We start from the raw sequence: 25,531 nt of genomic DNA on the forward strand, positions 1-25,531 counted from the left end.
GACATGAAAATTACCTATCACAAAACAGCCTGGTTTTGCAAGGGGGGTCCCATGACTTTTTGGCCCCTGGCTCAGTGGCCATCTAGGGAAACCTACCAACCCTACACATTTCTGAAAACTAGACACCCTGGGGAGTCCAATGAGGTATGGCTTGCGTGTATACCCCAACATTTCCCTACCCAGAATCCCCTGCAAACCTAAAATTTAGTTGAAAAACACATATTTTCCACATATTTTTGTGTGGAATCACCGTGCCGGCACAAATGTCCTACCCCACCAGCGTTCTCCTTAGTGTCATGAGTAAAATGATACCTCACTTGCGTGGGTGACTATTGCAGAATTGGCTAAAAACTTATTTTAAAAAAAATGTAGTGCTTAGTATTCTCAGTGCTGTACCCTTAATCCCTATGTTTGGGCTCTTCCCAGTCACAGGCACTTGCCCCACCCACACAATTGAGGTACCATTTTACTTGGGAGACTGAGGGGAACACTGTGGGTATGATATTTGTGCTGGCACGGTGATTCCACACAAGTATGTGGAAAATGTGTTTTTTCCAGCTAAATTTGAGGTTTGCAGGGGATTCTGGGTAGGAAAACGTTGGGGGATCAATGCAAGCCATACCTCGCTGTACCCCCCCGGTGTCTAGTTTTCAGAAATATGTGGGTTTGGTAATTTCCCAAGATGGCCGCCGATTCCGGGCACAAAAACCCAGGTGACCCCCCTTGCAAAACTAGGTTATTTTGTAATAGGTCATTTTGCTGTCTACTCAATACGTTTTGGGCCCTTGCCTGTAGCAGGTACTTGATCCACCCACGTGAGTGAGGTATCATTTTAATCGGGAGACCTGCTGGAACGCTGGGTGGTAGGAAACTTGTGGATCCACGTAGATTCCAGAACTTTCCCACACAGAAATTTTAGAAAAAAAGTGTTTTTTCAGCTAAATTTGAGGTTTGCAGGGGATTCTGAGTAGGAAAACGTTGGGGGACCCACACAAGCCATACCTCGCTGGACTCCCCCTGGTGTCAAGTTTTCAGAAATGTGTGGGTTTGGTAGGTTTCCCAAGATGGCCGCCGAGCCCGGGGCCAAAAACTCATGGGACCCCTCTTGCAAAACCAGGTTGTTTTGTGATAGGTAATTTTGATGTTGCCTCAATAGGCTTTGCGCCCTTGCCTGTCGCGGGTACTTGACCCACCCACGCGAGTGAGGTATCATTTTTATCGGGAGACCTGGTGGAATGCTGGGTGGTAGGGAAATTGTGGATCCACGCAGATTCCAGAACTTTCCCACACAGAAATTTGAGAAAAAAGTTGGGTTTTTTTGCTAAATTTGAGGTTTGCAGGGAATTCTAGGTAGGGAAATGTTGGGGGACCCAAGCAAGCCATGCCTTGCTGGACTTCCCCGGGTATCTAGTTTTCAGAAATGTGTGGGTTTGGTAGTTTCCCAAGATGGCCGCTGAGCCCTGGGCCCAAAACCAGGTGACCACCCTTGCAAAACCAGGTTGTTTTGTGATGGGTCATTTAGATGTCTACTCAACACATTTTGGGCCCTTGCCTGCAGCGGGTACTTGACCCACCCACGTGAGTGAGGTATCATTTTTATCGGGAGATCTGCTGGAACTCTGGGTGGTAGGAAATTTGTGGATCCACGTAGATTCCAGAACCTACCCACACAGAAATTTGAGAAAATGTGTTTTTTTTTCCAGCTAAATTTGAGGTTTACAGGGGATTCTGGGTAGTAAAACTTTGGGGGACTCACGCAAGCCATACCTCGCTGGACTGCCCCAGGTGCCTAGGTTTCAGAAATGTGTGGGTTTGGTTGGTTACCCAAGATGGCCGCCGGGCCCGGGACCAAAAACACATGTGACCCCCCTTGCAAAACCAGGTTGTTTTGTGATAGGTAATTTTGATGTCGCCTCAATAGGTTTTGGGCCCTTGCCTGTAGCAGGTACTTGATCCACCCACGTGAGTGAGGTATCATTTTAATCGGGAGACCTGCTGGAACGCTGGGTGGTAGGAAACTTGTGGATCCACGTAGATTCCAGAACTTTCCCACACAGAAATTTTAGAAAAAAAGTGTTTTTTCAGCTAAATTTGAGGTTTGCAGGGGATTCTGAGTAGGAAAACGTTGGGGGACCCACACAAGCCATACCTCGCTGGACTCCCCCTGGTGTCAAGTTTTCAGAAATGTGTGGGTTTGGTAGGTTTCCCAAGATGGCCGCCGAGCCCGGGGCCAAAAACTCATGGGACCCCTCTTGCAAAACCAGGTTGTTTTGTGATAGGTAATTTTGATGTTGCCTCAATAGGCTTTGCGCCCTTGCCTGTCGCGGGTACTTGACCCACCCACGCGAGTGAGGTATCATTTTTATCGGGAGACCTGGTGGAATGCTGGGTGGTAGGGAAATTGTGGATCCACGCAGATTCCAGAACTTTCCCACACAGAAATTTGAGAAAAAAGTTGTTTTTTTTTGCTAAATTTGAGGTTTGCAGGGAATTCTAGGTAGGGAAATGTTGGGGGACCCAAGCAAGCCATGCCTTGCTGGACTTCCCCGGGTATCTAGTTTTCAGAAATGTGTGGGTTCGGTAGTTTCCCAAGATGGCCGCTGAGCCCTGGGCCCAAAACCAGGTGACCCCCCTTGCAAAACCAGGTTGTTTTGTGATGGGTCATTTAGATGTCTACTCAACACATTTTGGGCCCTTGCCTGCAGCGGGTACTTGACCCACCCACGTGAGTGAGGTATCATTTTTATCGGGAGATCTGCTGGAACGCTGGGTGGTAGGAAATTTGTGGATCCACGTAGATTCCAGAACCTACCCACACAGAAATTTGAGAAAATTTGTTTTTTTTTCCAGCTAAATTTGAGGTTTACAGGGGATTCTGGGTAGTAAAACTTTGGGGGACTCACGCAAGCCATACCTCGCTGGACTGCCCCAGGTGCCTAGGTTTCAGAAATGTGTGGGTTTGGTTGGTTACCCAAGATGGCCGCCGGGCCCGGGACCAAAAACACATGTGACCCCACTTGCAAAACCAGGTTGTTTTGTGATAGGTAATTTTGATGTCGCCTCAATAGGTTTTGGGCTCTTGCCTGTCGTGGGTACTTGACCCACCCACACTTGGGAGGTACCACTTTTCTCAGAGGACTTTGGGGAATGCGGGGTGGGTGGAATTTTGTGGATCCACTCAGATTCCAGAACTTTCCACCACAGAAATGTTAGGAAAATGTGTTTGTTTTGACAAATTATGAGGTTTGCAAGGGAGTCTGGGTAACAGAACCTGGTGAGAGCCAGTCAAGTCACCCCATCCTGGATTCCCCTGGGTGTCTAGTTTTCCAAAATTTATAGGTTTGCTAGGTTTCCTTAGGTGCCGGCAGAGCTAGGGTTAAAAAACTACAGCTAGGCACTTTGCAAAAAAAGGGTCATTTTTCACTGTGAAAATGTGTTGTGTCCACGATGCGTTTTGCGCCTTTTCCTGTCCCGGGCACTAGACCTACTGACATAAGTTAGCTACCAATTTTCTCTGAAGACTTTGGTGAATGTGGAGTGGGTGGAATGTTGTGGATCCACTCAGATTCCAGAACTTTCCACCACAGAAATGTGAGGAAAAAGGGTTTTTGTTTTGACAAATTTTTAGGTTTGCAAGGGATTCTGGGTAAAACAGAACCTGGTGAGAGCCAGACAAGTCACCCCATCCTGGATTCCTCTGGGTGTCTCGTTTTCAAAAATGTATAGGTTTGCTAGGTTTCTCTAGGTGCCGGCAGAGTTAGGGTTCAAAATCTACAGCTAGGCACTTTACAAAAAAAGGGTCAGTTTTCACTGTTAAAATGTGGTGTCCACATTGCGTTGTGGGCCGTTTCCCGTCGCAGGCACTAGGCCTACCCACACAAGTGAGGTACCATTTTTCTCGGAAGACTTTGGGGAATACAGGTTGTGTGGAATTTTGTGGATCCATGCAGATTCCAGAACTTTCCACCGCTGAATTTGAGGAAAATGTGTTTTTCTTTTGACAAATTTTTAGGTTTGCAAGGGATTCTGGGTGTCAGAACCTGGAGAGCCAGACAAGTCATCCCATCTTGGATTCCCCTGGTTGTCTAGTTTTCAAAAAAGTATAGGTTTGCTAGGTTTCATTAAGGTGCTGGCAGAGCTAGGTTTCAAAATCTACAGCTAGGCACTTTGCAAAAAAAGGGTCAGTTTTCACTGTGAAAATATTGTGTGTCCACTTTGCGTTTTGGGCCGTTTCCTGTCGCGGGCACTAGGCCTACCCTCACAAGTGAGGTACCATTTTTCTCTGAAGACTTTGGGGAATGCGGGGTGGGTGGAATTTTGTGAATCCATGCAGATTCCAGAACTTTCCACCACATAAAAGTGAGGAACATATGTTTTTTTTGGACAAAGTTTGAGGTTTGCAAGGGATTCTGGGTAACAGAACCTGGTGAGAGCCAACCAAGTCGCTCCATCCTGGATTCCCCTTGGTGTCTAGTTTTCAAAAATTTACAGGTTTGCTAGGTTTCCCTATGTGCCAGCTGTGCTAGGGCCCAAAATCCACAGGTAGGCACATTGCTAAAAAAAGATCTGAGCCAAGTAGGCTTTCTGTTGCCCTGGGGGGGAGTCGGGAGGGTTTGCCCCGATATGCCCCCAAGAGGGGCAGAAAGACTGTGGCTACTTTTGTGGGGGTGGGGGCATTGGTATGACCATCTGGGCAGCCCCCACCCATAAAAAGGCCAGCATATTCGCAGGCGCCTGGTGGACTCTCTGCCCCCCCCTCGCACCACCGGGGGCAGATCAGGGGCCACTGCCCCATCTGTCCCCCGTGGGGGCAGAAAGACTGGAATTTCTCTGGGGTGGGGGTATTGTCATGCCCATTTTGGGCAGCCCCCACCCTTACACAAATAAAAAAAATATCCCTGGTTTCTAGTGGGCTTTTTTCACTTGAGGGGGGCAGATTGGGGGCTACTGCCCCCATATGCCCCCCAGGGGGTCAGAAAGACTGAAATGTTTGCGGGCGGGGTGGGGGCATTGGCATGCCTGTTTTTGGGCAGCCCTCACCCCTGACTGAAATTGGCAAAAAAAAACGTTTTCGCAATGAGGCCAAGCGCGATACAAAAAGCTGCGAGAAACAGCCACAGGCCTGCAAATCCCACACATTTGGCGGGAAAATGCACTATAAAAGCAGAACAAGAAAAACACACCAGAAACAATCCAAAGTGCACAGCACCATGGATGCACCCTGATTGAGCGCAGAGGCAAATGCGAACCCCACAAGCCCCACAGACCACCAGCAAGGTACAACGGGGTCGGGGAAGGCCAGGGAGAAGAGGGTGAGGAAGAAGGGGTGGGGTTTGTGGCAACACAAGACCAGCGTTACAGAGGTGACAGAACACTTCCAGCAACTGTCCCACAATCAGATTACCTGGAATGCAGACGGAGTGTCGAGGAGGACAATGGATGATGCCAAGAGGCGCTGGCATGACCTGTAAACCTAAACCAGGCACAAACCCTCTGCCAACAGGAAGGCAGCAACGGCGACAGGAGGTGGGAGTCCTGCGCCACAGGAGGAGCAGGAGGAAATGGAGGCCAGTCATCAGTGTGGAGATGGTGCAAGGAGGTGGGAGTACGGACACAGCTCGAGAGGACCTGACACAAAATCAACAGGTTGAATAATGACCAGGGACTGAGGGGACGGGGAGATAGGCACAATGGCACACATGCACAATCAAGTATAGCACACTGCACACCCACAATGACCCAGGATCATGTCCCTGATCCCCGTGACACACTGCAGCCCACACACATAGCAATCACAGCACATCCCATGACAATGTGGCACAAAGTGCAACACCGACACTGCAGAACAGGAGACACAACTGGGTCCGCTCATGCACAGAAACAGGCCAATCACATTGGACAGAGCAGGGAACTGTGAGATACATATGCACGGGTACAACCTCACATCCATCATGTAGTCCCAATCTTCACTCTCCCCCCCAAATTGCCAGCACCGCCCAAACAGTCACAATGTACATTGTCACACAGTCTGCATGTAAACAAGAACAATGGGCAAACATAAATGTCAACACAATGTCAACATGCATCTCCCCTTCACAAAGCAGAGGGACAAAAAACACCTCCAGCAGGTCAGACCAGACAACCCATCAGTGATGCGGGAGACTACCACCACACCTCCGACGCCCTACAGCAGCTCATGGACCCACCCCCAGGAGCAGGGCAGCCAGGCTACATAGAGAAGACCCCAACCCCTGCACAGACCACACAGCAGGAAGCACCCGAAACCACGTCTGGCTCCCAACACTTCACTGAGGCACACATCGCATTCCAATGCCAGGTGTCAGAATGCTAAAAGGAGGTAGCCAAAGAGGTGTGGGTGGGCTCAGAGCTCATGGAGGCCGAAGTAGATCACATACGTGGGTGTTCAAGTCCCATCAGGGACCACCTACACGCCACAAAGGTGACCCACACCGCGACAGATACACATGCATATGCACATGTCCTGCAATGAACCACACCCAGAGCCACGGAATCATCATTCACACCCCGACACTGGTCCTCCATACGACGGACCAGTCCACTTCTCTTACGTATTTAGTGGCTGATGACAAAGCTACATGTCCAAGGTCTTACCCGCTGCCTGCGGTGACATGTCTGCGTCCGCTCTACACAGCACAATGTAATGTCGTAGGGCCCAGGGCCCTCATGCATACAACAAGACCACAGGGACACACGCATATATCATGTTGAACTGCCTACGGGCACGTGCGCCTGGCCCCTTTATTGGCAGGGCCAAATGTACAGTGATGCCTTTGCTGGATGTGTGTGGGGTGAGTGTAAGCCAGCCCGCACGGAGTGCTTGGTGCTGGCAACAACTTGAACAGTGGACACCAGTGCAATGGAAACAGAAAACACCAGCATAACAGAGTCAACTGCTGAGCAACATGGAGGGAGCCGGAGCAAGGACAGCGGTCACCCAACATTCAAACAGAAGTGTCCGTGAGTTGCAGTGCCCTTAGGTTGGGGCACTAGAGATAAGCGCGCTCATGTGAAGAAATTGCTAGGATTGTGTCCCTTTGGGTTAGTCCTGATGCAGATGCAGTGGGGTGTGTTACATTTGCATCAACTTCTTCATCAACGACCCAGGTCTCCCATTCTGCCTGAGGTGACATTGCTGCGCAACCTCTCCACAGCACACAACTCAATCAGTAACGGTCCATGGGTTGCGGTGCACTGAGTCAGTGGCACCTGGACTGCTGAGCAGGGGTCAGGCAGATAATGGCATCCACGACAGGTCTGAGCAACTCCGTTAGTCTGCCGGTACCACTGTTTCGACTCTGGCAGATGGTGGATCCAGTTGGCCCTTGCAATGGTGGCGTGTGCCTCCTGTGGTGATGCGACGTCCGGCCCGGTCAGGACTCGATTTGATGTGTGAGCCCTGGTGGTCCGCAGTTGAGGCCGGAGGCAGCGGACAGCGCTGGGCCACATGCACATGGCGTCGATGACCCCAGGACCACCATCACAGAGGCCATCCAATATTCATTAAGACAGGGTCCCTGACGTGAGCTGCACCGAGTTAGTGGCCCCGGATGCACAGCGGTTGGCACAGGCACACTGCCATGGAACGGTGACTTGCGGTGCACTGAGGTAGGGCCATGTGGACTGGGCGGATCCTCATCGATGCCCGAGGTGAATGTGGCGGAGGGTTGTGGGGGATAGTGGAAGGTGTCCTCCAGGGCATGATGCAGAGGTCTGATGTTATCCGGAAGCAGCAAATGGAGGAGTGAAAAGTGACAGCCTCGTTGCCACCACCAATTCGGTGACAGCCACATGAGGATGAAAACTACCCCCTACTCCATAGACTCAGACTGCACCAATGTATGACCAGAGAGTGTCCATGAATGTTGGGGAACAGACTTAGTGGCACCGGGGCTGGGAGGGGGAGTAGTCTGCGATGATGCCGGTACACTGATATGAACTCCACCATCGCTAAATCAAGACTCTGTGACCTACTGGACCGCAGTGTAGGCCGGAGGCAGCGGTCAGCAGTGGCCCACAGCCATGTGTCGTTGGCTCGCGATGCACAGAGTTAGTGACACCAAGGCAGTTGTCGGTAGTGTTCAATCACCTCCGTAATGATGATCCAATTCCCTCCGGACTGCAACACGTCATCCTCTTACGCCTCTCCTTGCATGTGATGATATGTATTCTGCCTTCGAATAATCAATGTTCAGTTCCAATTCTGTGACCTACTCGTGCGCAGCGTAGGCCGAGGGCAGTAGTCCGTGTGGACATGTGTGGTTGTAATGCTATGCACAGACTTGGTGGCACCACATCGAAGGGAGCATAGTGACATAAACTCTGCCTTAAATAATGTTCACTGCCATGGTGTAATCAAGACTCAGTTCCAAATGTGTGACCTACTTGTCCGTAGTGTAGGCCGAAGGCAGTAGTCAGCAGGGGACAACAGACATGTGTCATAAGAATGCCATGCACAGAATTGGTGGCACCACATCGAAGGGAGTACACTGATATAAAATCTGCAATGAACATATGTACTCTGCCATCGTGTAATCAAGACTCAGTTCCAAATGTATGACCTACTTGACCGAAGTGTAGGCCGGATGCAGCAGTAGAGTACGTCAACGAGAAAGGAGTAAAGCGGGCCTGTGTCGTGGAGGCCATGATGGTCTGAGGAGGCTGCCAAGGTCGCAGGCCTCGGGCTTGGAGCTTGCGCCGGCACGTGGTAGGCCCTCCGTGACACACGCCAGTGTCGGCAGGCGATCAGTGTGGCCTGGCTGTGCAGAGGCGGGCCTGATGGGTTCGGGGTCCAGCGGGCTGGGGTACGGCAGGTGCACAGGATCGCAGGCAACTCCGCTCATGAGGATGGCGTCGGCCTCGTGGCTGGGTGAGAGGCGCCGCCCTGGCAGAGACGTTGGGCATTCCGGAAGAGGACCACACCCAGGGCTATGTGCTTTTTATTCACACCCCTATGCTGGCCTGGCATATGCCGGGCAATCCCACTCCGCTCACGCTTACGGGGGGATGTAACAGGCAACATTTCCGTGAACTCCCCCACTGGCTGGGGTGACATGGTTGCGTCCACTGTCCACTACACTCCATACACCAGCGGCGTATTTCGCCATGGATATTAGTGTGTTATGCATGCTGCGGTCTGTCCAGCACATCGCCGCCACTCTTGGTATTGTGTACTTTCCCAACCATGGTTCTCCTGCCTCCTGCACACATGCCTGGTTCTCACCTCTCCCCACATTCCGCTATTATGTGGCTGAGGTGCCATGCCATTGATGGCTCATGTTCACGGAGTAGCCCCTAGAGGTGAATAGGCCTGGGTTGCTGCTATAAAACAATAGTCCCATCTCCTGCTGAGTGATTGAGAATCCAGACCCCCACTAATCAAAGGAAGAAGGTGCCACTGGCAGGGAGGCACCCAGAACTGGTTTGAACAGGGGTCAGTGCCCCCCTGAACACAAAGACTTCAAAGCCATTAAGGGGTATAACTATGAGAGCTGAAGCCCCTAAACTTTGGAGAATGGCTTGATCAAGATTGAACAAGACTGGAGCTACTCCGTGTTCAAGAGCAACCTTTGCCAAGGAAGAAACAACTGAAGAGACTGAAGGAAAGGACTGACCCTTGCTGTGAGTTCTGGGGCTGGCCTCCAGTTTGCTGTTTTGACCAAGGAAAGGCTAAAGGGGCTTTGCTGTGTGATGTGTCCCCCTGCTTGAAAGGACTTTGCTGTGCTGTGTCCTGTAGTAACTTATCCACAAGGGCCGGAGGGGAGCTGGCTCTCTGTTGCGGTAACTCAGGAACACAAAAGTTTCCAGGAGAGTCTCAGCGGCCTTGTGTGCGTGTGCTTGCTGCAGCCTGAGACCCTCATAAGCAGTGCCCTGTGATCGTGGGCACCTGGAGTCCAAGCAAGGATCAGCAACGCTGTGTGCATGTGCTTTTTGCAGCCTGACCTCCTTGTGAGGATTGTCCAGTTATCGTGTGCACCGGAATCCAAGTGAGTCTAATCGACGCTGTGTGCATGTGCTTTGTGCAGCATGAGACCTTCGTGAGGATTGCCTTGTTATCATGCACCCAGAATCCAATCCAAGTGAGTCTCAGCGATGCTGTGTGCATGTGCTTTGTGCAGCCTGAAACCTTTGTGAGGATTGCCTTGTTAACGTGCACCCGGAGTTAAAGTGAGTTTCAGCGACGCTGTGCGCGTGTTCTTCGTGCAGCCTGAGACCTTCGTGTGGAATGCCTGGTGATCGCGCACCCGAAGATCAAGGGAGTCTCAGCGACGCTGTGTGCACGTGCCCTGTGGCAGCCTGAGATCTTCGTAGCAGTAGAGACCGGACCGGCAGCCCCGGAGGAGCTGAGCCGCCGGCCCGAGCCCGCCGTTGCCAATTCACAAAGATTGCATCGGAGGCACAAGCCACTGGATGAGGAGAGGAGAGTGAGTTCACGCCCCCAGGTAATGTGTGTCGACTCCTGGGGTGGGATGCGGGCTCGGAGGGAGACGCTCTCGGCCTCTCTCTCATTCTTGCAGCGTGAGCCTCTGCTTCTGCTCGTATCGCGGCCCGTATTGCCAAGGGAGTGGCAATACCGGGGCCGGAGTGCAGAGCTGCACTTTTTGTTACACCATACACGTGTTGGGGGCAACCGTTGACAGAGGCTGACTGTGAGTCAGAAGGAGTGGCGGAGAGACCACCTAAGGCACCATGATTGGTCCTGGAGTGTATTACACATTATCTTATTTCTGCATAACAGAGTACCTGATTGTCGTATTACACATTGCATTATTCTTGCATAACGAACTACCTGATTAGTGTATGACGCACGGTATTATTTCTGCATAACAAACTACCTTATTGTCGTATGACGCATGGCATTGTTTCTGCATAATGAACTACCTGATTAGCGTATTACGCATTGCATTATGACTGCATAACGAACTACCTGATTAGTGTATTACGCATTGCCTTATTTCTGCATAACGACGTACCTGGTGGTTGTACTACGCATTGTATTATTCTTACATTGCAAAGTGCCTGATTGTTGTGTTACGTATTGCATTATTTTTACATTGCAAAGTGCCTGATTGTTATGTTACGCATTGCATTATTTTTACATTGCAAAAGTGCATGATTCTAGCATTACGAACTGCATACCATGGTATTAGGATTAGTGAAATGTTTAGAAGTGCTCATTAATATCTCCAGGACTTACCAGGACTGGCTGGCCTAACAACCGGCCAGGAGAAATAGTACACATACTCATATGTTGGATTTATATTGTGTGGTCTTATCGTATATCTTTTTATATAAAATGTATAGTCGTTTTTATAAAACTAGTTTGGAGTATATTTTTGGTGTCATCATTGGGTTGCTGTGAGCATGGTTGCAAATACTTTACACATTTACCTTGAAGATAAGACTGGCTGCTCGTGCCAAGCTACCAAGGGGAGTGAGTTTGGGCTGTCTCAGAAGGTGACCTTCCTTTCCCTGCCGTGGAAACACGGGTACCTATTTTGCCTAAGGTACCTACCTCATCCAACCAGGGATCCCGGGTCTAACGGATTTACAGATCAATGCAAGGAAAAGTAATGCAAAACAGTGCGACGCACTGCTTTGCAATACTTAGTGCCAAGTGGGCATTACTTGGTGGTATGAGGGCATTCCATTGCAACCACCCATGCTTTTTGACGCTAAACTCTATCTAGTAACATAATAGACAGGGTTTTGCACCACAAAATAATGCTGCTGGAGAGCAGGCGTTAAAAGGAGAAATGTTTTAATTTCTCCTTTCTTTTTCGACTTTGCATGTGTACTGCACTGTACATCACGCACACAAAGTAGGAAAAGGTTTACAACTTGTATTGCCACAGCATTTTGCATTTGAAGGGCATACTTCTGGTACAAAACCTATGCTTCACTCATGCACACACCCTTGCACTATGGCACAAAGGTGTGTGTCTCGCACTCGCCAACCAAATTCTGCACCTGCACTAGGGAGAGCGGAGGAGAGACCCATATCTCTGAAGAAATGGCACTCTCCTGTTCTCTTCTTCCACGCAATGCAGCACAGCATTTTTGGGTGCAGCACTGAGTTGTGTGTCACGTTTGTAAAGCTGGACCTCGATGTGCATGGGCGATACATATATTCATCTGTTAACCTCACCAAGAAACTCGTGCTCTGTATCCTTTCACACACATTGAAACTTTCATTTTCCACAACTTCCTCTTTGCTTAAAATGTTCAAGCTTGATCCCCTAACTGGATCTAAAACTGCAACCCCATGCCATGCCATCCATCATTCATCAGTCCATCCATCCATCCATCCATTGCCATCCACCAAATGCTAGAACATTGCCTTTTCCACAGTGAATCTCATACATAAGTAGGCCATTCCCCATTTCGAGATGAGATCGCGCTAAGCCTGATTGATAATTATCGCAGTCACATTAATTTCTTGTCTGCTTCAGAGTAGACATTGTACCTGTTACAGAGTCCTTTCACTATTCTCCAGCAGAATGATTCTAATGAGCACAGAGGTGCTTGAATGGAAAGGCGGGAGAAATGCGGGTATCTAGCCAACCCAGGCACTGCATAGTGGAATGGTCAGCCTGTAAATGTTGGCATACAGTGATAAGCAGAGCCAGCTCCTCCATCAAGCACAAAACTCTAGCCTGCAGGTTCAAAATGTCTAACAAATTTTAATTGCCACAATGGGGAAACTTTTCACTGGTCTACAAATATGCAGTGGCCTCAGAAATGTGCATGGAAATAGACTCACAGAATGTGTGTTGCCAAAGACCTCAACTGTTTGAGGATGCACTGTAGTGGTATAGGCTCAGGTCTCATTCATAATTCAAGCTGAGAAGTCTCCCTCCTCCAATATACCATCTATATTATTCACATATCCACCTTTTATGGAAGACCAAGTGGTGCACTGCCATGCTGATGTTCAATTAGGCTCCATCTATTAAGGTTACGAGAGACCATGTTGTTTTGAGTCACTGTGTTCATTGTAGTATTGCATGGTATGTCACCTCATTTCATTCTGGCTGCATTGTGCCTTATGATGTTGATATCTTCTATGTTGCACTGTATTTTCTTTTACCTTTTCATAACCGGGATCATTTGAGTCAAAATATTTATCACAAAAATATGGACCTGTAACACTATATACTATAAATGAGGTGGAATCAAGACTACTTAGCCTAAGTGTTTAGCACCTCGACATTCCACAGCATAGGAGGAGGGATACTGAACAACACTTGGGGCTTCTGCACTCATTCTTTTACAAATTAAGTTTTAATTGGCACAAAATTAATAAAAAGAACACGTTTTATAGTTTTGTCATGTTGCTAGTTCATACTAACATAATTTGTTTTGATGGAGCAATATTAAGTTATTTCCTGATAATAGTTGAAACAACTATGAAAGTTTAAGGATCCAATATACATTTAAATTAGAAATGTATATTAAATATTTTGGGGTAAATTAATGAACTTGTTATGCAGCGCAGCAAGTCACTTTGTTGTGCTGCACTCCATGACAGGGAAAGGATAGCAATATCCCATTTTTAAGTCAATACGGCTCATTACTGCCTTTTTCCACTGCGCTGGCGCACTTTTGGCAGCCTAACGCCAATGCAGGCACCCTAGCACCGCAGTGTAAGGGTGTCTCCGTTGCATGCAGGAAGGGATACCTTTCTGCACAAAAACAATCCTGAGAGGCATTTTTCTCTATCTATGTGTGCTGCATAATGCAGCACAAATAGAAAGAGGAAGGAACGAGGAGAAATAAAGATATTCTCCTTGTTACACCTCTCCTGGGACGGCGTATCTTTTTGGTGCATTCCCAGTTTACCAATTCTCATAAATTTGGGAGTGTGTCAAAATCCATAAGAGTTGCGTTGGAACCCCCACGCGACACCCATGGAATGCCTTTGCGGGGCAGAGTAAGACAAAGCAGCGACTTGCGCTGCGTTGCTTTACTCCAGATTTATGAAGCTACTCAGCGCCATGCAAAGTGGCCCTGTGTGGCTTCATAAATCTCACTTAAGGTTTGTGTCGCGCATGCACCACGTTGCAAACACAATGCAAACCGGGTCATCAATATGGCTCTTTGTAGTGCATTGCCAGCATTACAATTAGAAACTGTTAAGCAGAAGTTTGTATGTTGCAAGAGTCTTTATCTGAAGTCGGGGGGCAATTATTAAGTATGCTTTTCACAAATTTTCCCTCTAAGGTGAGTACCTGCACGTCCAGGGCCGGCTTTAGCACTGGTGGCGCCCGGTGCGACAATCATTTTCGGCGCCCTCACACCCAATGACCGTCTCCTCGAATTTTCTCAAAAGTGCCCGTCATCTCACCAATTATAAGTTATTGCTAAACACAGGGCCCCCTCCACAGGTCAGCACCCCCTCCACAGGTCAGCGCCCAGTGCGTCCGCACCAGTCGCACTGCCCTAAAGCCGGCCCTGTGCATGTCCGTCTAGCTTAACCGGGGTGCCATGCAGATAGATGCAGCCCGCGAACAAGCAAATCTTCAAACAAAACGCACTGCGAAGAACACTGACTAGCTTTTAACTCTCATCTCCCAGTAAAACATACCTCCAGCTATCCCTAGGCAGAGAGAGGCTATCAAAATGTGTTTTTGCATTTCACATCTGAAGAATAGAACCAGTTATTTGTAGAATGTGGAGGTCCTCTTATGCCCCTCCAACATTAAATTGAGTAGACTAAGAAATAGTTTTATTTAGTAAAAGACTATACTTCTGCTCTGCCCTCGATGTTGTTATTCTCACAAAAAACTGAAAAACAGTCAGAAAAGCAAACCTCTTCAACTGCAAAGGATTATGGGTATGAACATTTTGTCCTCAGCTCTATTTGCGTTTGCTTACCGCTCTGGTTGTCACCACATTTTCCAAGTGTTTCTGTTTCTCCGTGATGCCTGCTGGAACGCGCACAAGAACTAAATGATCTTGCGCAATCCGTAGGTCATTTAAAAAGACGTTTTCAGAAAAAAATGTGTTAAGAGTAAGCAAAAATGAGTATATACGTATCTAGGATCATTTATTACTGCGTCTAAAATAAGGACCATACATGGCAAATTCAGATTAACGTTGAAGTGCACTCCCAAAAGAAATGTCTCTACTTTCCCCTTTGCTAGAATTGGAAAAGAAGAGGCAGTACAGCAGTTGTCAAACAGAATCATGGGGTTGGAATCAACAATCTTTTGGGGAGATTTACTAAGATTTTGTGTTGTGTTTCTGTCACAAAAGTGAAGCAAATCAGCGCAAAATCTTTTTTTCCCAATTTACTTTCTAGAGCTATCAATCAATCAATCAATCAATCACTGCATTTGTAAAGTACGCTACATACCCGAGAGGGTCCCAAGGCGCTGGGGAGGGGGGGGGGGGTGCTACTGGTCGAAGAGCCAGGTCTTGAGGAGTCTTCTGAAGGCCAGCAGGTCCTGGGTCTGTCGTAGGATGGTGGGGAGAGTGTTCCAGGTCTTGGCGGCGAGGTTGGAGAAGTTCTGCCGCCGCCGGTGGTTTTTCGGATGCGAGGTACTGTGGCGAGGGCGAGGTTGGCTGAGCGGAGGCTTTGGGTGGGGGTGTGGAAGCTGAGTCGGTTGTTGAGGTAGGTGGGTCCGGTGTAATGCAGTGCTTTGTGTGCGTGGATCAGGAGCTTGAAGGTGATCCTTTTGTTGACGGGGAGCCAGTGCAGGCCTCTCAGGTGGAGTGTGATGTGGCTGCGGTGGGGGACGTCGAGGATGAGTCGGGCCGAGGCATTCTGGATGCGTTGGAGTCGTCTCAGGAGCTTGTTTGTAGTTCCTGAGTAGAGGGGTTCCCGTAGTCGAGTCTGTTGGTGATGAGAGCCTGGGTAACGGTTTTTCTCGTGTCGAGGGGGATCCATTTGAAGATCCTGCGGAGCATACGGAGGGTGTTGAAGCAGGACGCGGAGACGGCGTTGACTTGCCTGGTCATGGAGAGAGTGGAGTCGAGGATGACCCCCAGGTTGTGTGCGTAGTCCGTGGGTTCCGGGGCTGTGCCTAGTGACGTGGGCCACCAAGAGTCGTCCCAGGCTGATGGGGTGGGTCCAAGAATGAGGACCTCTGTCTTGTCTGAGTTCAGCTTCAGTCTGCTGTCCTTCATCCAGTCGCCTACGGCCTTCATTCCTCTGTGGAGGTTAGCTTTGGCGGTGTGGGGATCTTCGGTGAGGGATATGATCAGCTGGGTGTCATCGGCATAGGAGATGATGTTGAGGTTGTGTTGTCGTGCGACGTGGGCGAGGGGGGCCATGTAGATATTGAATAGCGTCGGGCTGAGGGAGGATCCCTGTGGGATGCCGCAGATGATCTTGGTGGTTTTGGAGCGGAAGGGTGGGAGGCGGACGCTCTGGGTTCTGCCGGAGAGGAAGGATGTGGTCCAGGCCAGGGCCTTCTCTTGGATACCGGCGTCATGGAGGCGTGCTGATAGCGTGCGGTGGCAGACCGTGTCAAAGGCTGCTGATAGGTCTAGGAGGATGAAGGCGGCTGTTTCTCCTTTGTCCATCAGGGTCCGGATGTCGTCAGTGGCGGCGATGAGGGCGGTCTCGGTGCTGTGGTTGCTGCGAAAACCGGATTGGGAAGGGTCCAGGATGTTGTTAACTTCGAGGTAGCGGGTCAGCTGTTTGTTGACAATCTTCTCGGTCACTTTTGCCGGGAAAGGGAGCAGGGAGATGGGCCGGAAGTTCTTGAGGTCCTTGGGGTCCGTCTTGGGCTTCTTCAAAAGGGCGTTGATCTCGGCGTGCTTCCAGCTTTCTGGGAAGGTTGCTGTCTTGAAGGAACAGTTGATTGTTTTCCGGAGGTGAGGCGCGATGGTTGCGCTGGCTTTGTTGAAGACGTGGTGAGGGCAGGGGTCCGATGGGGTTCCGGAGTGGATGGAGTTCATGGTTTTGATGGTGTCTTCGTCGCTGACGCTGGACCAGACGGTCAGGCAACTGGTGCGAGTGGTAGTCGCAGGGGTGGTGGATTCGGTGGTGGGTGCGGGGGGGTCGGAGTTGAAGCTGTCGTGGATGTCGGTGATCTTGCGGTGGAAGAAGGTGGCCAGGGAGTCGCACAAGTCTTGAGATGGCGGGATGTCGTTGGTGTTGGAGCTGGGGTTGGAGAGTTCTTTCACGATGCTGAAGAGCTCTTTGGTGTTGTGTGCGTTGTTGTCTAGGCGGTCCTTGAAGGCGGTCTTCTTGGCGGTCCTGATGAGTTGGTGGTGTCTGTGGGTGGCGCTCTTGAGGGCTGTGTGGTTGTCTGGTGTTCGGTCGTGGAGCCATTTCTTCTCCAGCTTCCGACAGGTGTGCTTGGAGATCCGGAGGTCCTCGGTGAACCAGGCGGCTTTCTTGTTGGTGTGGTTGGTTGTAGAGGTCTTGAGAGGGGCGAGGGTGTTGGCGCAGTCGTTGATCCACTGTGTGAGGTTGGTCGCGGCGGTGTCTGAGTCGGTGGGGTCGGTGGGTGGTCTCAGGGCGAGGGCAGTAGTCAGTTGGTCCTCGGTGACCTTGCCCCAGCAGCGGCGTGGTAGCTGTTGGGTGCGGTGGTGTGTGGTGGGTTTTCTGAAGGTGAAGTGGACGCATCTGTGGTCGGTCCAGTGTGGTTCGGAGGTGTGGTTGAAGGAGACGTGGGAGCTTGCGGAAAAGATGGGGTCGAGCGTGTGTCCAGCGGCGTGAGTAGGTGTCGTTACGAGCTGTTTGAGTCCGAGGTTGGCGAGGTTGTCGATCAGGGCGGTGGAGTTGGCGTTGTTGTTGTTCTCGAGGTGGAAGTTCAGGTCCCCGAGGAGGATGTAGTCCGTGGAAGCGAGGGCGTGGGTGCTAATGAGGTCGGCGATGGTGTCACTGAACTGTGGGTGGGGTCCGGGAGGTCTGTAGATGAGAGTTCCTCTGAGGGTGGTGTTGGGGTCTGTGTGGATCTGGAAGTGCATGTGCTCGGCGGTGGTGAGGGTGTCATCGGTGTTCGTTGAGATTTTGATGGAGTCTTTGTGGATGATGGCGTTTCCTCCTCCCACTCCGTTGGTGCGGTCTCTGCAGGAGATCTTGTAGCCCTGTGGGATGGCTCTGGCCATGTTTGGTGCTGAGGTGGCGTTCAGTCAGGTCTCCGTCAGGAAGGCGACGTCGGAGTGGTGGAGTCTCGGAAGGTCCCAGAGTTCGATGGCGTGCTTGCGAGCGGAGCGGGTGTTGAGGAGGATGCAGCGGAGGTGGTTGGGTTCTCTGGCTGGTGGTGTGGAGGGTTGGATGCTGGTGAATCTGCAGTTCCGGCAGTTGAAAGGCCCCTGGGTGCGTTTCGGGGTGGCCCGGTAGCAGGGGTGGTCTCGTCTGGTGTTGAGTGCGTGGAGGGTGCTTGCGTCGTAGTGCAGTCTGGCGTTGTGAGGGGTGCGGGGTCCAGGGGTTCTGGCGCTGGGTGCAGTCCAGGCGTGGACGGGCACAGACGGGCTTGCCTTAGGCGCGCCTTTGGCACGCCATTGGCGCGCCCGCTGCGCGCGGCCGCTATGCGGCCTCCATATGAGGGCAGAGGGAGGGAGGAGCAGCTGGGAGGTGGGAGCGGGGCGGCCAATAGGAGTGAAGGGGGCGGGGCCGCAGGGGCTCAGCGGCGGGGGAAAACCCGGGGAAAACCCAGGGAAAAAACAGCGGGAAAAGACGGTGGGAGAGGGACAACAGAGCACAGGGGTACAGAAAGCAAAACACAGGGGTACAGAATGAAAAAACAAAGTGGCACAGAAAGCCAAGCGCAGGGGTACAGAATAAAAAAGGGAGCGAGCAGTCAGGCGGCAAAAGCGGCAACGGAGGTTCAACCCTCAGGGGGCTGCGTGGCGGATGGGGGTATGGGGGGAGCAGATGGGGGGAGCGGATGGTGGGAGCGACCTGCTTGGTGACACTGGCTAAACTTGTTTTAAGCTGGAAATAACAGAAAAGTAATGCGACTTTACATTACTTTGCGCCATTGGGCGTACCAAGGGTAGAGAATGGCCGTTCCCATGCAACCACCCAAGGTTTCTCACGATAAACCTAATGTACTAAATAAAGTAGATTGGGTTTACCGTGAGAAAAATGTGCACTTTTCAAGTAGGCGCAAGGAAGGAGAAATGCTTCCATTTCTCCTTCTTGTCCCACTTTGCATGTGTGCTGCACTTTACATCACTTTGCATGTGTGCTGCACTTTACATCACACATACACAGTGGGAAAATGGTTAAAGTGAGTCTGTGCATAGTATTTTGTACTGGAAGGATTCTTTCCAGTACAAAACCAATGCTAGACTCACAGAGACACTGTTGTACCATGGCGCAAAGGTGTCTCCGTGGCGCACGGCAGCTGATTTCAGCGCTGGCGTTAGGGAGAGGGAAGGAGTGCCTTATTTTAGTAAAAAGGGCGCTCTCCTACTCTCTCCTTTTCACGTTGCGCAGTGCAGCATTTGCGGCTGCTTCAATGTGCTATGTGAAAAAATAGTAAATCTGCCCCTGAGAGCTTCTCATTTACAAAATGTTTTCGTTTTTTCAATTTGTTTTAAATTGGAGGAGGCTAATCTCTAGTACTGGACTTCCTGACATAACACTGTACCTTGTGCAAGCGTCCAGCTCTACTTATTTTTACCTGGACAATTCCTCTAGTTTGAAGTGCAGCCTTCAGGCCCGCTATAAAGCTTATCATATAGCTTTAAAATATAACAATCTCTTTGCAGATGGTACAATCAGCCTTGTTTTGACATTGAAAAGTCAGTAATGCATTTAGCCATCACAAAAGTCAACTTTCTATTTGCAAGATGTCTCCACATTTCATGACACCGTGTGTTGTAAGCAAAGTAGCAGCCATCTTGAAAGTATAGCAACTAATAATCTGTATTTCCAGAATTGATACCACATTTCTCTGTGCTGCATGGGGTGATGAAGTGCAGCAGCCAACTATAATATATAGAAAACAATGGGGGATATTTACAATGAAATGAAGTGGCGCACACAATTTTGCTGTGCCGAGCTGTGTCATCTCAAAAACGCAGGAATGTGCCGTATTTACAGGAATACAGTGCACCCCTGCGCTCTCCCCTGCACCAGCGCTAAAACAGCAGCCATGCACCAATGCAGCCACCCTTGCACCGTGGCGCTGCCTCAGAATTACAGATCCATGTAAATCTGGAGCAGTGTCAAAAAGCCAGGGTTGTTGCTGGGAATGCCCACTGCAACACTCTTTGGTGCAGAAAACTGTGTGGCTTAGCACAACCTTCTAAATATGGGCTAGCATAGAGCACCAACAGAGCGTCAAAAAAGCTAATGCTCCGCTAGTGCTAGGGGCTTTTAAATATGCACCAATGTTTCTATACTTTCAACATGGCCACTACATTGTGTCACATTATGTTCTTTCTTGCATCATGGTAGCCCTCTTGAAAGAATAGAGAATAATGTTTTTATACATTCATGAAGGCTGTCACTTTGTGTCATATCATGTTGAGTTACATCACATTACATCACTCAACATGATGGCCATTTTGAACATGTAGAAAATAAACTTTCAAGAAGGCTGGTCACTGCGATTTGCTTTGCCAATGCTTCTGTAGTTTTAAAAGCATCCAGCATTGGTAAAGCCAGCATCAACAGTCATTGACAAGTAGTAGAAGGCAGCAGGAGGTGATAAAAGAGAGGTGGTGGAGAAGGGCAGTGGAAGAGGGGGGGGAGGGACAGAAAGGGGGGAAATGAGAGGCAAATGACGAGGCAGAGTGAATGCAGCAGTGTTCAGAGCAAGCACAAGAGGCCATGGAGTTGTAAATGACAAAGGCATTTAAGAAAATTGTACATTGTCATCACCAGTGGAAGGTTACAAGTCATCCAATCAAAAGTGAATGTAAAGCAGCTATGCTGTAGGGGCAGGACAAACACTGATGTAGGGAGGAACACCAGTGAACAAGGATCAAAGAGCTGAGATGGACAAAAAAAGGTGGTATGGTATTTCATCTTTTGTGACATGACCTTGGATCCACTGCTCTTTATCTGATCAAGAACTGTACATTATAGAGCAAGTGGAAGGGTTTTATGCATGCTCCATACTAAAAATGTTGCTCCGTTTACTTTTTAAAGTAGGTTTTATTTATGAATGAGGGCCGATTCACAAAGCCATTTGCGCATGAGAGTTCAAAATAATCACATTGTTCGACTTATGAGTGTAAATTCACATTTATATAATTCACAAAACTTTATTTTGCTCTCATAAGGGGATGTACTCATGAATAATATTGCCTGAGAGTGATTTAATACTATACATTGGAATTTTAGGGTGGGGATACCCAGGAACTGTTGAGAACACCAACAAATCCATTAGTTAATGGATATTTCCAAACTTTCCTACAACCCTGTCCCACCCTGGGAAAGTAGGGGATTTATAACTGTATAAGGGAAGGAGTAAACCTGTGTTCATTACTTCAAGGGTGGGAAGGCATCACTCTTAAAATTGTTAAAGGTGTGTAGAAATTAGGTCTTCTACAAGGACAATTATTTACCTTTTAGAGAAAAAAAAGTTAGTGCACGAGGGCAGTTTTTCATGAGCAATTTTACACTATATACAATTAAGAATGTGAGCTGCCGTTGCATGCACATAAGTGGAAATTCACAAAACTTTGGCAGAACATTTCTTTGAAACCTGGGACTGTCACCGGTTTCCCGGCGCACTCCTTTATGGACCTCATTCTCAAAGGAATTCTGAAAGATGCATCCTTAATTTTTTTAGTTCACACATTTCCAAGAGTTCTCCAGAAAAACCTGTGACAGTTTTGAGAATTATGTTTGAGCAAAGGCAGTTCCGCCTGAGTAATTGCACATGGGGTAGAGTTGCACATGCGCAAATGCCTTTGCATTATTGCAAAGGTCATTTTTTTTCTGCACAGCGAAAATACTTTACTAACATGGAGAGATGTCAATTTCAGCTCTGTTCACTGTCTTTGACAGGAGTTAACATCAAACTGGTTATAAGGATGGCAATAGGCAATGGATTCGTTTGTCAATACACACAAATTGCTTCAAAACCTTCGAGGCAATTCTTCCCCTAGAATGCCCACTCCCTGCCCTTGTAGCATATCTATTAACCGGTAATATTAAACCATTCTGAAGATATCTAATAAATGGTAGTATTAAACCATACTGAAGATATCTATTAACGGGTAATATTAAACCATTCTGAAGATATCTAATAATTGGTAGTATTAAACCATACTGAAGATATCTATTAACGGGTAATATTAAACCATTCTGAAGATACCTAATAATTGGTAGTATTAGACCATAATGAAGATATATTACGCTTTGATAAATACTTTCAAAAGTAAATTTGCCCTCTTAACTCAAGCCATTTCAATGAGTACCTAGTAAATCCGCAACCAAGTTTGGGCGTAGACATATGGGCTAGATTTGTAATTTCTATTCCATATTGTTTAAATAGTATGGCCCACGATGTGCACCCATTCCCATTGGAAAGAAGTGGCAAATACTGTGTATTACTTTGTGCTCTAAAGAAAAAAACCTACATGGATTTTGCAACTTTTGAAGCATAAAACCCTACTCCAGCAAAACACAAAACAGGTTTATAATGATTAAGCAATCTTTTTTATGGACGAAAAAAATATATTTTCTGCTGCGGGGAAAATGCTTTAGGGAAGGGGGCACATCGTTAAGTATTGCAAGGTTTCAGGAACAATTCCTCTAAAATGTCTGCATAACCTACATTTTAGTCAATGTTGTTGGAAAATTACAAGAAGCATTGTGTAGTCCTCCATTCCCCCCAGGCCTCTTAAATCAGCTGCCAAGCACTCTCGGCCCCTATATCTCACCTTTCAGGTTCCTGCTGTCTTCCTTTTGTGCGTGTTTTCCGTTTTTCTCTTCTTCCTCCTTTCCTGTTTGATTGTTTTTCCCTCTCTTGATCTCGGAAACGACGGATGAGGAAAAATAAGGGCCTGACCCCCCAAACATGAGGGTCTGTGGCCCACACCGCAACCACCGGCTCAAATTAAGCTCTGCTGGCACAGCACCTTGAGCTCGTATTTGTCTCGCCCTAGGTCAACAGCCGTGCCCTGACACAACCAAAACAAACACGTTGGTTTAATCAAAGAGTACGAAGTTAAGCCTTTCTCAGCTGATACGTGAACAGTTATGATAACAGAAAAAAATAAGTATTTGTACTATTTTTCTAGAAAATCTAGAAGTGACCCTAGCAGTTTTAATGTGGTATTCTTTCCAGGAGCAAACCCACGTGGGAGTTGTTGATATGCAAATTCACCGCCGCTTATGTTCAAAATCTACAGGCAGACATTTTCAAAGTTATATTGCAGTCAATTATGGCATTTAGTACAGCCTGTGGCTTTATTTCCAGCAGAGCACCCAACTGGCCAGGCCCTACCCTCTGCCTTCTGTCCGTCAGCCGCTGCTGCAGGCAAATCAAACACGGTTGTTTCCCGGTATTTACAGAGCCCGACACCTGCCTCTCCCAGCTGCCACCGACCTCACACAAGCATGTGGGCTTGTATTTACAGGGTTATCTGCTCTCAGCTGTGAGATCGTTTAAGTTCTATTTATCCTTGTCAAGCCAGCAATATTGATGTAACCTCTTACAACGGGTCACCTCGAAGATTCCAGCAGCATACAATTGCCTGATGTGAGAAAGCATGGAGTACAAAAAAAGAAAAGCAACTGCCCGGAACTTAAATAGCTGCACGCCCTGCATGACAATCACAACGTTTCAAGAGTCTGGCGAGCTTTTCACAGGCGGATTTGGGAACAAGCCAGGAGATTAAAAACATTCAGCAAAGATCAGGTTCAGCCACTCGTCTGAAAGGGAAATCAAAGGAACAGAAAGAAGTCACCGGTCCAGGACAACTGGGCAGTGTCCAAGACTCCAAGTGGGGCAGGAGAACTCTGAAACCGTCTTAGGTTGGTGCCCAGCCCAGCACAGTATTAAAAAGAATCGGACCAAAAAAAGAGAAAAAAAGATGGCGGCCCTCGAAAGTAAATCATCCTCAATAAAGGCCCAGCGGTAATCCTGATAGAAATGGTAACATTAACTTCTTGCCCATAGAGATCGGCTGCAGCACCGCCGCTCTGGAGCATTTCGCCCAGAGAGAATGGGTCTGATTACGAGGAGGCATGGACGTCAATTCACCAAAATGGCAGGGATAGCGGAAGTGACTTCACATGCCCCTTGACCTTCACTTTCACTCACACATGCATATGCTTATACATACGCACGCATTCATACATATACACAGACACACATACACACATTCACACACATGCACACACACACTCTGCCAACGCATGAGCACACATTCACACACTCTTTTACAAAGCACACTCAAAACTGCAAGCACGTACATGCATATGTTTACAATAATTTTGTTTTACTAACATCAGCTGCCAGGGAAAGTCATTTTCCAGTTATTTTTACTCCATTTTTAATAAACTAATAGTGAATGATGTAATATTCTTCACTATTAGTATAATAACAAATTGGAAAAAAACGAGTTGAGTGAAGCCCCCACCGACGTCCATAAGGACAAGCTACTTCTGTTCCTGCCACTGATGACGCTAGGGGTTGCAAAGGCAGTTCCAGGGGTCACAAGGGGCATGCCAGGGGTCGCAGGAGTGACCCCTACCGGCTCCTAAATGACATCCGTGCGAGTAGGTTGCTGTTTTCTGAACCCCGGCTAAGCCCCTTGTTTACCCAGGTGTTGGAATTACTAGTTTGGTTGTACTTAACGCATCTGATAATTATCAAATAAGTTGAATACCTCAACCTTCATTGAAGTGCGGCAGGTCACACCTTCCGGAGTTTAACAGGGGGGAAGTATATGATTTTTACCATATCATAATAATATCCACATTTGTAAAGCGCAAATTTTTCATGAGAATTTTTGTGTTTAACACCAAAATCTGCATGTTAGTCCACAAAAAATTGGCATAGAAAGTTTTTAGGAAATCTACTGATTCCCCTGATGTCAGTAACTCTAGGGACTGTAGGGAGCTGTTTGTTCACTTAGTTCCTGAATTGTAATGGGTTTCGCAGACCGGGGATTCACTGGATGTTGGGGTAATGGTGCTGCTTTTAAAGTTGGAAGGCCTAGGGGATTCTCTCCACACCCAGTCCTGCAAGCAGTCCTCATGCAGGCGCATGGATGATTTGTTCCTGTGCAGGACCAACAGTCCTGACATCTGTCCCTGTTTTTCGAATCCCTGCATGGCCATATTTGCGCAACTCCCAGAAGAGGGGTAAAATGATATAATGTCAAGAGTTTGTTAAGAAGTAAACACCAGTTGTCTGATTCCCTTTAAAGAGTACAAACAAGAGAAAATATGAACAGAGGAGAGGAGATGGGATGCACTCAAAGATAAAATGGATTAATTTAGGTCTGAGCAATTAATACTCTCTGTGTTGATATTGAGCTGGACACCCTTGAGCGCACCTCCGGCACGTGCCAGGAATGATCCAGCTGCTGTGTGCACAGAGCTGCAGAACTTGTGGGG

General features: G+C 48.4%; 1 long non-coding RNA gene across 2 annotated transcripts in view; it reads right to left on the bottom strand.

Annotated features, from left to right (window-relative positions):
* Positions 1 to 24,081, bottom strand: part of LOC146785054 (uncharacterized) — a 113,682-nt gene extending 89,601 nt beyond the window's left edge. For both annotated transcript variants that reach the window (XR_014970906.1, XR_014970905.1), the window contains exon 1: positions 22,846 to 24,081. This is a non-coding gene — a long non-coding RNA (uncharacterized LOC146785054). The remainder of the gene's footprint in view (positions 1 to 22,845) is intronic.
* Positions 24,082 to 25,531: the final 1,450 nt, after the last annotated feature.

The sequence above is a fragment of the Triturus cristatus genome, chromosome 11, assembly GCF_964204655.1.
Source record: "Triturus cristatus chromosome 11, aTriCri1.1, whole genome shotgun sequence".
NCBI classification, from domain to species: Eukaryota; Metazoa; Chordata; class Amphibia; order Caudata; family Salamandridae; genus Triturus; species Triturus cristatus.